This window comes from Eptatretus burgeri, chromosome 11 (genome assembly GCF_056783735.1).
Source record: "Eptatretus burgeri isolate ZD-2024b chromosome 11, Ebu_testis_v1, whole genome shotgun sequence".
NCBI classification, from domain to species: Eukaryota; Metazoa; Chordata; class Myxini; order Myxiniformes; family Myxinidae; genus Eptatretus; species Eptatretus burgeri.
In genome coordinates this window covers 71,316,320-71,330,685 of record NC_140971.1, presented here as the reverse complement: position 1 = coordinate 71,330,685, position 14,366 = coordinate 71,316,320, and the positions used below count along the sequence as shown (strand labels likewise).

Below are 14,366 nucleotides of genomic sequence, written 5' to 3'. Positions count from 1 at the left end.
TTAACAATGACAGACGATTTCGCCGCTGGAATACCGGTGACAGATGCTAATTAGATGCCGCAAAAATCACGCAAGCTCAACTGAACAGTGGAACGGCTAAAACCAACACAGAATGGGAGCACCAGATCCCCTGAGTACAAAAGGAGCACTGACATACAACTTGGTCGCTGGGCCCCCCAGGACAGACGCTCCCGAGTGGGGTGTTCCATGTCAAGTGTACACATTTTTCAGCGAAATTTTGACACATTGTCTTAGATTTCACTCTTTTTTTGTGCAAGTGTTTGTATCCACGGTAAAACATTGTGTCAATTTTCAGACCTGGGGGCCCATTTTAGGGCCCCCCCCAAATTTGGGCACCCCCGGTTGACCCACAATCTTCCAGTGGCCATGTCACAGGTTGTAGTGGTCCGATTTGGATTATCTTGGTATCAAAATGCTCATAAAAGCGAGATCTTTCGAATCGCGTAAAGTAAAATCACTCCGAAACAGTAATTCAAAAAGTTATAGTTTGGGGCGCCCTTTGACCTTGGGCCCCCGCTCCCCAGCCAAACCGATGGTCCCGATTTTTTCGTGTGAGAATACCCCTTCATATACTCCAACACCTCAGCATAAATGAAAATGGGATCTCAATGGGTTCAAGTGTGATGATGGTTTTATTGTTCGGGGACTCGGGTGCTGGACACACAATACATAGCACAATATTTGAACACAAGATTTCCAATACACTATATCAATATATTGTACATAAATTTTCCACATGCACATGCAGGAACTGGAAGCGATACTCGTATGAGTAAGAGTTTTTCCTGGCATATTATAGTCAAGATTTTTTGCCAACCAATGTTTTATTTGACAGCTGTGTTTCTGTTTTTTACTGATTGTGTAGGTTCTACCTGTCGCAGTTTTTGGTTCTACTGAAAGAAGTATATCAGAAATGTCTAAAATTCAGTGGTCTTCAATGTCAGGAAAAAAGAAACTATTTGCGGGCCCGTTTGGATGAAGAAAATTCACTTTCACTTCATGAGTGTCCTGAAAGGCTTCCATGCTGCAGGCAAGCCACCATTTTCCATCATAGTGCACTGTGACATAACCTGAGAGTTTCTTGTTAAAAGTTGGTGTAGATTTTGAAATAGCTGACTCGATACGGTGTTCCTCGCTAAGGCTGAATTTGCGTACTTGAAGAGCAGTTTCAGAAATAGGGATGAAAGCATGAAGTTTTTGAGTTCCAGCTATGGTTTTGGCCGTTTTTAACCTTTCTTCCAGATTTCGTTTTCTCGTCATAAGCCTCTTGGATCCCGTAACTGAACTTAATTTCATTCAAACCATTTTCAGCAAAGGCGAAAATATATTTTGGAGAAATAATTTGATTGTCGTAAGGACGAAGCAGGCTCTCACGTGTTGCTTCTCATTTGACTGTACCTCCTACACCATCTGAAGGGCCCTTGCCATGACTTGTGGCAAAAAAATGCCATTCTGCATCAATACCATACTTTGATTTGTGAGGACATAGGTTTATGAAGGCTTTGCAATTCTTATATTGGCCAGCACAACCGTCTGAGAAATAGTAAAGTTTCTTTACATTTCCAAAGCTAGATTTCAAGTGTTCAATGAGCATTCTTTGGAAGAGGTGGACTGAGACAACGTCGTGAGTATTGCATTCTGATATAATCGTGAACGAATCGTGGTTTAATTTGCCATCGTCCGATTTGAAATAGTAAACCCAGGGGTGAATTGTCGCTTGAGAGAAATTCCAATGGAATCCTTGGGCCGCATCCTGTACGACAAACGAATAGTTCTCCGAGAAGTCTCCAATAATGACAAATTCTCCTTCACCGATTTTGTCTTCCTTATTTTTCAGAAACTGAGATTGGGCCTTGGCAATGAAGTCGTGTCTCACTAATTTTACCGCGCGTTCACAGAATTGATTAATGAATTCTTCCAAAGGCAGGACCATGGAGCTCAGTTAAGATCTGTTGGTGGATGTCCACCGTTTAAACTGAATTTCATCAATATCCTCTAGTTCATAAGCACTCAGTAGCTCGGTTTTTAAGTCTTCAATTGATGGGCAACTTTCACAAATTCTGAAATACCATGCCGGTTGTGCTGGGTTACAAACTATGCGTGCCATCACATGATGATAGCTAGGAAGTTCGGCTATCTGTGGCATTTTGGAACCAAACATCCTGAGTTTCACATTTTGATGCATCGTACATACACATACACTGTGTGTACCGCCTGAACCGGCCAGGACACACTCCGAGGGATGGAGCATGGCGAACTTCGCAAATCCAACTTTCAAGCCAGGGTTCTTCTCTTTGAATTTCTGAAACAGTCCCTTGAGATTGTTTAGTACCAGGCACTTTTGAATTTTGTCTTTTCCATGTTCATTCCTGACCACCACACAGTCCTTTTTTCCCAGCATTATTCCGCTGACTTCATCACTTCGGTAAAATTCGGTTACGCGGATTTCACTTTGTCAGGCAATATTTTACGCTGTTTGGGATTTGGAGACTATAGCATACTATTATCTTTCTCTAAATTTTTGGCTTGCACAGCCATTCTTTGGGAGCAACTGAATTCACTCATCATCCCTCTGATGCTCATATTCCCAGCAAATATTGTCAGTATACGTATTTGCTCGGAAACGGCTCGAAACGACACATTTTTCTTTCAGGCTTTTGATCACCTCTGGCAGGCAGTTTTCATCACATTTTGACGCCGTATTTTGTGTTTTTTCCGCAGTGCTTGGTCCAGCAACTAGTTCTAATTTCTTTCGCACAGAATTTTCCACTTTATTTGCTTTTCAGGAACGTACGCTTGGTTCCTTTCCGCCTTTCGTTTGTCGAATGGGCTTTCGCCAATCATCAATAACGACTGGTTTAATAGGTCAACTTCTGCTTCCCGCTCAAAAACCTCCTCTTCCTCATCTGTCGAAATAGATTCTGCAATGCCTTTGATAGTACCTTCTGATGATAATTTCGAACTGGTCGAAGATGATTCTTCAATACGCTCTGGTGACAACTGAGAAAGTTTTTTTCTGCACGAAGTACAAAGTCTGTCATCTTTTTTCACCTTTGAAGAAAATTTCATCAACATATCATTTGACACATTGCGAAGATCTTTTCGTTGTTTCGTTTTATGGCAGCTGAACGGATCGAAACAGTATTTTCGGAACTCCTTTCGATTTTCAGTCGCCATGCTTACTGCAAAATATGCAAAAACTGAGATTATCCCATTTATAACTTAATTCGATGACGGGTATTCAAAAAATGTACACTTAAAAATCAAGACACAATAGGCAGAATAATTTTCGCAAATGATGCAATATATTGTTGCGGTCTTCGCGCCCGCCGGCGTGCTGACGGCCACGTAACTCGAATCGCGGCACGTCGCCCACCGGACGGACAATCCAGTCGTGACCCTCTCGGACTAACGCCGGGAACCAGTCACGGGTGGACCTTTCGGTCTCACCGCGATCGAGCCAATCAGCCCCCGCGTGGGATAGGGTTGCTCGCCAAATTCGACCTACCTAAGTACCCACGCGGAGGGTAGACCGGGCGATCGCACCTCGCCGCAGGTCGACTTCGGACACGGGCCACTTAAGCGACCCGTTCCGTACTATCAGAATAACCGAGCGGTGTTATCGTCGACCTCGACGGTTCGATTAATTATCGGGCGTATTCAGCCCACTACCAACCCTTTACGTGAAGCAAGATGAGGATTCAATGGAGGAAAAGACGAAGCGAAGCGGGAGAACAGTTCAACAATAAAGCACATTTATTCGCGGCACACGGGAAGCACACAAATACAATTCCACCAAATGCACACAAAAAAAGAAAACACAATTCCATTTACACAAAAAGCAAATATAAAAGTGAAAACACAGTGCAGAGCGAATACCGACTACCGAGCACACGGCAACACTGATACAATTCTACTTCACAGACGGCGCCGACAACACATACCCAAAACCAAGGAAAAGAAACACCCTCAAGGATGAGGCGGGCCTGAGGCCGAGACCGGGTCGCGCCTACCCGTCTGGTGATGAGACGCGGAGCGGCGATGGCGCCTCACTCCGCGGGCCTCGCGGACAGTGCCAGGCAGGGGGTGGGAAAAGGGGCCCCCTTGGTCGCACTATCTCAGCGCGGGGGGGAAACAGGAGGGGGTTGCTGATGCTCGGGGTATAGAGGATCTTTATTATCCCTGGTGTGCGTCTCCACCTCGGCCAGGTCAGCGCCGCCGGCCTTCCTCGGGCACGCAGCTCCCGGCACCGTCGCGAGCACCCCCTCGTCTGCCTTCGCCGCTGCCGCCTCTCCGCCTCTGGACTCTCCACCCTGGACTCTTCTTTGGGCTCTCCTCGTTCGACTCTCTTCAGCTTCTCCAGCTACTGCAGGCTTCGGGCTCCAGACTTCCACACTCTTCTCTCCACCCTCCGACTCCTTCTCGTTCTCTTCTGCTGACTGACGAACACCGTCCTTTTATCCCCCCGTAGCTTCGCCTTTGACCCCCCCTTGACCTTTCACCTCGCTCTCCCCGTTGGCCCGAGAAAAAGTGGGCGTGAAGGCTTTTTGATCCACAAATTTGCATATATCGATCGTCCTGGAGGCGGGGCCAAATCGTCCCTCGCTCACCGATTGGACGGCAAAAAGTGGGCGTGTGTCGTTTTTGATCCGTTTTTGAAGCACAAAATCCGTGATTTTGTACACGCTGTTCGACGCGCGCTCTGCACGAATCCAACACCGGTACCCACAGCGGGGCAAGAACGGTGGCGATGCTACAGTTGCGAGGTGTGACGGGAAGGTCGTGGCGGTTGTGGTGAAGCGGCGTTGTGGTTGGTGGTTGATGTTGTGGTTGTGGTGGTAATCATGGCGGTTGGTCCAAAATAAAGATAGTAAAAGAAAAACGGCTATCCTGAAGAGTCGCAGCTCGCATAAATGACATGTATTCCCACTAGACAACGGGTTTGGGCCTAACTACACATGCACTTACCGAGATACCTCACCTAAGGGACCTGAATGGTGGTTTGCGAATTTGGTAACCACAACACTACCCCCTCCCCTTTTTACAGACTCGTCCCGAGTCGTCAAATTTTCGTGTGCCATCATGTGTAGTTTTCCCCTAGTACATTTTACCTACGGATCCCTGAGTGCGACATTCATGGTATTCGTGTCCCCAAAATAAATAACCTGAGGGCTGCGTAACTATCTAAACAAACTCACTCATACGGACGACTTAAATAAAATTGCCGGCGCTAGGACAGACATGCCGGGGGCGCACTCATATTTACAGTACATCTTAACCTTAACTTACAAATTTTACACTAAACCATGGCCCAGGATCACTGAACTCTGCAAAGAAAAGCAGTTAGCAGGGAGCCAGGCTGCCCACATGCAGTCTCTGGCTCAAACAATGCAGGTGACAGGGAACGTGGCTGGCTGCTCACACGCAGTCCAAGGCCTTCCCTTTTGAACTGAACTCAGTGAACCACAACGGTGCTTGGGCTGCACAACGCAGTCTCCGTGCCAGCTCAAGTGGCACACGCAATGAGCACAACGAATGGATGCATGAACGCAAACACGGTGCACGGGCCGCCACTGCAGGCCCGTGTTGTAGCTGCCAACAGGGCAGTTCTTGCAGCTTGCAAACTGTTGCCTTGCTCCTGGCGCACATGGAAATGAACAGGGGGGGGGGGGCAAAGCAAAAATTGAACGGGGCTGGTGAACGTGGGCAGTGGGCATGGCATGGCAAAGGTGAGCAGGCAAACACAGCCCGCAGAAGAAGGCCGCTGCAGGCAAACACAGCCCGCAGAAGAAGACCGTTGCAGGCAAACACAGCCGGCAGACGAACTGGCCAGCACAGGCCTTGAAGTACAGCAGCTGCAGACGAAGTGGCCGGCACAGGCCTTGAAGCAAAACATGGCCAGCCGATGGCACAGGCCTTGCAGCAAAACAACAGCTGCCGATGAAGTTGGCCGGCCTCCGCCTCGAAGACAAACACGGCCAGCCGATGACACAGGCCTTGCAGAAAACACGGCCAGCAGATGAAGCTGGCCAGCTTTTGCCGTTCAGTGGAGGTTGGTGGAGGGAGTGCGGTGGTGCTGGCCACTTGGAAGGTGGGCTCGGACCTACCTACCTGTCTCCCTCCCAACCTATCGCCTTTGCCTGTCACTGTACATACCCACTCCCTTAATTTGTCAAACCCCAATTTAGCCCCAACTTATTTTTTTGTTGTTTTTATTTTTACTTCCCCACTATAAATCGTCCCCTAACCCCGTTTATCGTCCTTGTTCGGCTAACCTATCCTGTCACCTAGCCTACTCCCAACCCCTACGTTCCCTTCCCGGAGGGGAATAAGGGAGAGCTAACGTCCTGTGTCGAGGCCCAGCGAAGCCTCAGAATGGCCTCCCCAGAGTTCGGCGATCTAACCCAAAGTGGGTCCAGCGGCCCACAACGAGAGCGAGGGGATGGATGGTGCGGAGGGGTACATCTCCTAATCTACCCTAACCATTTAACTGTTAAACTACCCCGGGGCTTTCAACAAGCGCCTCTCGCTTAAACTATTGGTTCTAACAACCCAGATTCCCGTCGCCTGTGTTGGTGTCCTCACAATTTCGGGCCTCGCCCCCCAATTTTCTCTCCGTGCCCTCACACGGTCTCCTGGCTGGGACACGTGGCTCCCTTTTGGCAGGCACGACCCTCTGCCGAATCTCCCGCTATGGCACCCCCGGGCACTACACTGCCTCCGAGCCTACCAGCTCCCTAACACCGGGGAGTGCCCCCCATGGCACCTCCCCTGAAACGCACACGTGGCAGGCCGGCCTCCCGGGCCCCTTTCCGAGGGTCACCCGTGCCCACAACACTGCCCACGCGGCTAATGGCGCCCCGGGCCCCCGCACCAAGCAGGCGCACCCGTGCCCAATACTCTATCCCGGCCCCCCATGGGCCCTTGGCCTACCACGGCCGACTAGCCTGGTGCCCGGGGTACCCACTCAGCGATACTCACCTTTCGCAGCCACGCTCCCAAGCCCGTCAACAGGGCTCCTGCACCCCTCCAAATGGGTCTCGAGCCTACTTTCCCACCAACAACAAAACGACCTCCATTTTTCAATTTGACTAACCCCCTAACTCACTTTACACTGACCCCGGGGTCCCTTGGGCGGGAGTCACTCCTCCCCCCAATCACTCATCGCACCATGCATTCCCCATTCGCTCCACACACACAGACCCACTGGCCTCACTCACTCACCAAGTACATGCTTCCACTCCACTCACCAACAACTCTTCAACACACACACCGCTGAACTCTGCCATCCTTCTATCTGCATCCCCGAACTAACTCGTGCTCCCACGTCGTCCCTTAAACTATAGCACGTTCCTTTTAACACTACGTAGCTAAGCTACGTCCCCACTACACATTCACAAGTCTGTCACTGTCTCCTAACTCATTTTATTTCCCAACCTAAATCTGACTACAATCCCTCTAACTAATCCATTCCACGGACTCCATGAGGACTTACCCCTGCCCCATGAAGTCGGTCTAACTAAGCTAACCCTTCCCCCTAACTAGTTTTCATCCTGTGCCCCGGGTAAGGGGGTCTTCCACCCCTTTCCCAGGAATCCTGTGCACCCGAAAGTGAGGCTTTTATTTTTTTTTTTTTTCATGCGCAGCACCTGCGCGGCAACTCAGAGCTCGCGCACTTTGCACCTGCCCGTGACGTCATGCAGCTGCACGTGTTCCTCGTCCCTCCTTGGACGGTACCATCCGGCAGAGATACCCTCCTGCCGGATTCCAACCACACGTGCAGCCATGACGTCACCGTGCGCAAAAAAAAACACAAGCCCCACGTCTCGAGGGGTTCCCCACGCGAACACATGTGCTTTGCCCGTTGGAGCTTAACACACACGATCGCGTGGAGAACCCGTCCGGTCCAAATCCATTTACCTGCCTAAACTTGTCCGTCCGCGGGATCGGCAAATCCACCGCGTGCGTTTCCGGACCGGGACTTCACTCTCGCAAGCGAGCACGTGGTGGTCTCGTGCGTTGCACAGCACGAACCGCGTGCTCACTGCTGGGTGAACCCGGCACGGTCCACGAAACAACTACAGCCGCTACTCGGCTTTCTTTACTCACATGTCGCCGTCGTCGCCATTCCACACACGCATACCTGCGTGTTTCGACACACACAGTCCACACCATTAAACTCACACCGGGAGACGCGGCTGCGTGCTCCCGCATGCCAACCGACATCTCCCTTACATACCGCTCTCTCACACACACGGTCTCCCTTGCATTCGGCCGTTCACTCACGCGTGCCTCACTACTCGCACAAACCATACTACTTACACACGCGGGGGCACTCACCCGCGGTGCCTCATCCACACTCCGTGCCTCACTCACACACGCGGGGCACTCACCCGCGGTGCCTCACTCACACTCCGTGCCTCATCCACACACGGCGTGCTGGGAAGCACGTACTCCGGCACCATCGCCACCACACCACTCACACGTGGTGCCTCACTCATACTGGCCGTTTCACTCACACACACGGCCTCACTCACACACGGTGCCCCATCCACACCCGGCGTGCTGGGAAGCACGCACTCTGGCACCATCGCCACCACACCACTCACACACGGGGTCGCTGCCACACACGGGGACGCACCCACGCCTTGCACCACACACACAGGGACAACCACACTGGGGATTTGTGTCCCCACAAGGGTCTCCGGGGCCTCTATACCCCCCAAGCTCTCCGTGCACCCGTCCACAGCACCCGTCCCCTCAACCCTCGCAAAGCACGACCGAACTCACCTGGTCGTGACTCGCCTCAAGGGGGCAGACTCCCTCCCCTCGTTCCTGGAGGAGGCCATCCAGGTGCTCGCACTGGGTCTCTACACGCTCCGCGAGCTCACCCCCATTGTCCTCCACTACCTCCGTGTGTGTGTGCGCGTCACTTACCCCGTCTTCATCGTGCAGTCTCTCCTCTATTTTGTCTGTCTCCCGTGTCTCTATACATTTTCTCTCCTGGTTCCTTTTTCTGTCTCTTCCTGGTTCCTTTTCCTTTCCCATCTGAGTCGTTCTTTCTCTCTGAGCCCCATTAGCTGTTCGTTCTCCCTCCGTTTTAGTTGTTCAATTTCACACTCATAGAGTTGTTGTTTTCTTTCCCACTGTTCCTCCTGCTCTTTGTTTTCCAATCTCATCGTTTCTTTCAATTGGCTCATTTCCTTCCTGTGTTTCATTCGTTGTTCTCTCACGACTCTTCCTCGTTTCCTCTCCTGTCCTTCCTTCTCCAGTTTCATGGTTTGCTTCATTTGGTTAATCTCCTTTTTGTGTTTCATTTGCTGCTGTCTCATTACTCTTCCTCGTTTCCTCTCCTGTCCTTCCTTCTCCAGTTTCATGGTTTTCTTCATTTGGTTAATCTCCTGTTTGTGTTTCATTCGCTGTTCTTTGTCTATCTCGTACTCCAGCCTCAGCTTTTCTTCCAATTGGTCAACCTCAGATTCATGTTCTTTTTGTTTTCTATTCCATTGTTCCTCTCGTTCTTCCCTCTCCAATCTCGTTGTGTCCTTCAATCTCCTGATTTCTCCTTCCTGCTTCATTTCTTGCTCCTTTACTTTCTCCTCGTATTCAAACCTATTTTTTCCTTTTGTCGTTCAGTTTCAAATTCATACTCTTTCAGTTTTCTATTCCACTGTCTTTCTTGTTCCTCCTTCTGCAATCTCGTCATTTCTTTCAACTGACTGATTTCTTTCTCCTGTCTCATTCGTTCTTCCTTCATTACTCTTTCTTGTTCCTCATTCTTTAGTCTGGCCTTCGCTTCCAGCTGTTCGATCTGTACAGTGTGGTTTCTTAAAGTTTCATTTTCCGTTCTCTTCCTTTCCTCTTTTAACACTCTCAGTTCGTTTTGTAATTCCCTCTCTTTGTTTGGGTGTTTCTGTAACTCAGAAACTTTCTTTTCCAATTCCTTTCCCATCTCCGCACACTCAGACTTTGCTTTGGCTTCTAACTGTTCTTCCGGCTTGCGCTTGTGGTTTTCTACCCGTCTTCCCAGTTCCTCTGTCTCCGTTTTTCCCTCCAGTCCCAGCTTATCAACTCTCTTCATGTCTTGAAGTCTTTTCTCACACTCCACCGTTTCGACCTTCAATCCCTCCTCTGTCTCCTGGCTTTTTTAATTTTTCTAATACCTTCTTTACCTCGTGTCTCGTCTTACACGTCTCCCGAATTATTTTCTCGCCCGCCCCGACCGCGGGCCTGACAGCCGTTGCACTCCCCCCCAGCTCGTTCGTCCCAGCACGTGGCAGCGCCATTTTCTCGCCCGTGGTCCGCGTTTCGCTCCTCGCCATTGCCATAATGCCTGCCTGCAGGCCTATGCCCATGCTCTGCATCTCACCCCGCATTTCTTTCATTTGGTTTTTCGCTTCGAGTGCGTTTCCATCCATTTTTTTATTTTCCATTTGTTGCGTATTTCTCTTCATTTCGTTGTTCCTTTCTTTCATTTCGGCATTCCTGTAATCCAGTTTGTCATTTATGCTCTGCACGAGTTCCATAACGTGCTGTATTGTCACCTGCCCTGGCCACTCCCACTGACGACATTTAGCGGTGGGGTTATAATAAAAAAACCGACCAGATGAACTGCATCGATGCCTTTCCCAACCTTCTGGTACGGGTTTCTCTTGCACGGTGATCTCGTCCTGAGCCATGGATTCTACATTACTATTACACATACCTAATCCACCCGGCACCCGCTCGCCTTGAGACGCCATCTTGCTTCTCGTGAAGGGTTAATTTAGCTCGCTCGTAATTTGGAGGGAATTGGGGGTCGCTTCTCTCACCCCTGGACCGATTCCCGTGAATTTAGCCGGAGACAGGAGAGCCCGTTTTCCTGTTCTCCGATACCAGTGCCGCGAGGAGGGCGATGAATTTGTATCGCACGACCTGACACCAGTGTTGCGGTCTTCGCGCCCGCCGGCGTGCTGACGGCCACGTAACTCGAATCGCGGCACGTCGCCCACCGGACGGACAATCCAGTCGTGACCCTCTCGGACTAACGCCGGGAACCAGTCACGGGTGGACCTTTTCGGGTCTCACCGCGATCGAGCCAATCAGCCCCCGCGTGGGATAGGGTTGCTCGCCAAATTCGACCTACCTACGGCACCCACGCGGAGGGTAGACCGGGCGATCGCACCTCGCCGCAGGTCGACTTTCGGACACGGGCCACTTGCGACCCGTTCCCGTACTATCAGAATAACCGAGCGGTGTTATCGTCGACCTCGACGGTTCGATTAATTATCGGGCGTATTCAGCCCACTACCAACCCTTTACGTGAAGCAAGATGAGGATTCAATGGAGGAAAAGACGAGCGAAGCGGGAGAACAGTTCAACAATAAAGCACATTTATTCGCGGCACACGGGAAGCACACAAATACAATTCCACCAAATGCACACAAAAAAAGAAAACACAATTCCATTTACACAAAAAGCAAATATAAAAGTGAAAACACAGTGCAGAGCTAATACCGACTACCGAGCACACGGCAACACTTATACAATTCTACTTCACAGACGGCGCCGACAACACATACCCAAAACCAAGGAAAGAAACACCCTCAAGGATGAGGCGGGCCTGAGGCCGAGACCGGGTCGCGCCTACCCGTCTGGTGATGAGACGCGGAGCGGCGATGGCGCCTCACTCCGCGGGCCTCGCGGACAGTGCCAGGCAGGGGTGGGAAAAGGGGCCCCCTTGGTCGCACTATCTCAGCGCGGGGGGAAACAGGAGGGGGTTGCTGATGCTCGGGGTATAGAGGATCTTTATTATCCCTGGTGTGCGTCTCCACCTCGGCCAGGTCAGCGCCGCCGGCCTTCCTCGGGCGCGCAGCTCCCGGCACCGTCGCGAGCACCCCCTCGTCTGCCTTCGCCGCTGCCGCCTCTCCGCCTCTGGACTCTCCACCCTGGACTCTTCTTTGGGCTCTCCTCGTTCGACTCTCTTCAGCTTCTCCAGCTACTGCAGGCTTCGGGCTCCAGACTTCCACACTCTTCTCTCCACCCTCCGACTCCTTCTCGTTCTCTTCTGCTGACTGACGAACACCGTCCTTTTATCCCCCCGTAGCTTCGCCTTTGACCCCCCCCTTTGACCTTTCACCTCGCTCCCCATTGGCCCGAGAAAAAGTGGGCGTGAAGGCTTTTTGATCCACAAATTTGCATATATCGATCGTCCTGGAGGCGGGGCCAAATCGTCCCTCGCTCACCGATTGGACGGCAAAAAGTGGGCGTGTGTCGTTTTTGATCCGTTTTTGAAGCACAAAATCCGTGATTTTGTACACGCTGTTCGACGCGCGCTCTGCACGAATCCAACACCGGTACCCACAGCGGGGCAAGAACGGTGGCGATGCTACGGTTGCGAGGTGTGATGGGAAGGTCGTGGCGGTTGTGGTGAAGCGGCGTTGTGGTTGGTGGTTGATGTTGTGGTTGTGGTGGTAATCATGGCGGTTGGTCCAAAATAAAGATAGTAAAAGAAAATCGGCTATCCTGAAGAGTCGCAGCTCGCATAAATGACATGTATTCCCACTAGACAACGGGTTTGGGCCTAACTACACATGCACTTACCGAGATACCTCACCTAAGGGACCTGAATGGTGGTTTGCGAATTTGGTAACCACAACAATATTATATATATATATATATATATATATATATATATATATATATATATATATATATACACATATATATATATATATACATATTGTTGTAGATTTCCCACCCGTCGGCGTGCGAACAACCACATCGAACCAACAGCGGTTGCTTTGCCCACCGAACGGACAATCCAGTCGTGACTTTCTGGAACAACGCCAGAAACCAGTCACGGGTGGGTTTTTAATCCCACCACGGCCCAGTCCGTATTCTACCCACGCGAAATAGGGTCAATCGCCGAATACCGATATACCTAAGTACCCGCGCGGGTAACCTACCTCGGCGAAGGCCTGCTTGGACACGAACCGCTTAAGCGGTCCGTTCTGTTTTGGGATAACCGAGCGGGTATTATCGCCGGACCCGAAAACCAACTATATTCTGAGTGCAAAATGGGGCAGTTCAATGAGGGAATGGACGCAACGAAGAGGTTTACATTCGCACAAGGACATTTATTATAATAAAGCACGTATGCAATTAAACAAGGCAAAACACGTATGCAATTATACAAGCAACGAAAGCACGACAAAAGAACTACAACGGTCTACTTATTATGTACAGTCACTTGCACTTAACAGCAGTTCCTACTTATTAGACGGGCGCACGGACACATGTACGCGCACACACACACACACACACACACACACCCAAGAAATGGTGGCAGAGGCCTTTAATAATGAGCTCCAGTTCGGAGGACAGGTGAGCTGATACTCAAAACCTATCTCGAACCTCTCCACCTTATGTGGTCTTCAAGTTGTTCGGACCCGGGCTCCAGCGAGAGCGAGCTGGATCCAATCGCCGTGAGCTGCGATCCTTTCCAAGCTCCCGTGAATCCTCCCGCGCTTCTCAACATGTGCTGGTGAGACGAGGAGCCGATCCTTCCCGTTGATGCGTAGCTTCCCCGAGGAACCACCTCCCGCGCTTCAACACGTGCTTGTGAGACGAGGTGCCGAACCTTCCCGTCGATGCATCGCTTCCCCGAGGAACCACCTCCACGAAGCGGTCGATGAGTCGCACCAGGCCAGGAACCAAAATGGAGAACAGAGAGCTCCACGAACCAAGAAGAAGAAGAAGCCACCGCTCGCAGCTCGAGCCGAGCGACCGGCTTAACTTCCTTCCAAACAGGGCAGCTTGAAGCAAAAAGCTCTCCCGAGCCAAGCAGAAGCCGAAGCTCACGGAACCGTCAAAGCAAAGAGCCTCCAAAAAGCCTCCTCCCGAGCCAGGCCTCAGCCGAAGCTCACTGAGCCAGCCGAAGCAAAAAGCTTCCACAGGCCTCAACCTAAACGCAAGACAAGCAGGACCCGACGGTCTGCTGAACGACTCCCCTCAACTCGCTTCTCCAACTCTGCCCATGAAACAAAAAAAAAAGATCTCCTCTTATCCTTCTCCCACCCTTCCCCCGATCCCGGCGTGACTCATGACTCATGCCCTCGTGCTCCATCCCCCGCTCAGCCATGGGTGGGAGGGAGTTGTTGACATCATGAGTCACGGGATGGCAGGGTGGTTCTTCCTGCTCTTCGCAGAAGAGGGGGAGGGATGTCTCCATTGTTCGTTCCCCAACTATTAAATCGATCCGCAGCGAGCGCATCTAATCGATTTCTGAACATTTAAACAATGGAAGGTGAGCTATCTAGGGAACAAGCACTTATTGACATAGCTGACTGAAGGAACCTGTATGT

The 14,366-nt window shown here is 51.0% G+C and overlaps 1 protein-coding gene across 3 annotated transcripts in view; it reads right to left on the bottom strand.

Moving 5' to 3' along the window:
• LOC147017344 (dnaJ homolog subfamily A member 1-like) overlaps positions 1-14,366 on the bottom strand; it is a 45,839-nt gene that overhangs the window by 20,308 nt on the left and 11,165 nt on the right. The window lies entirely within an intron of this gene.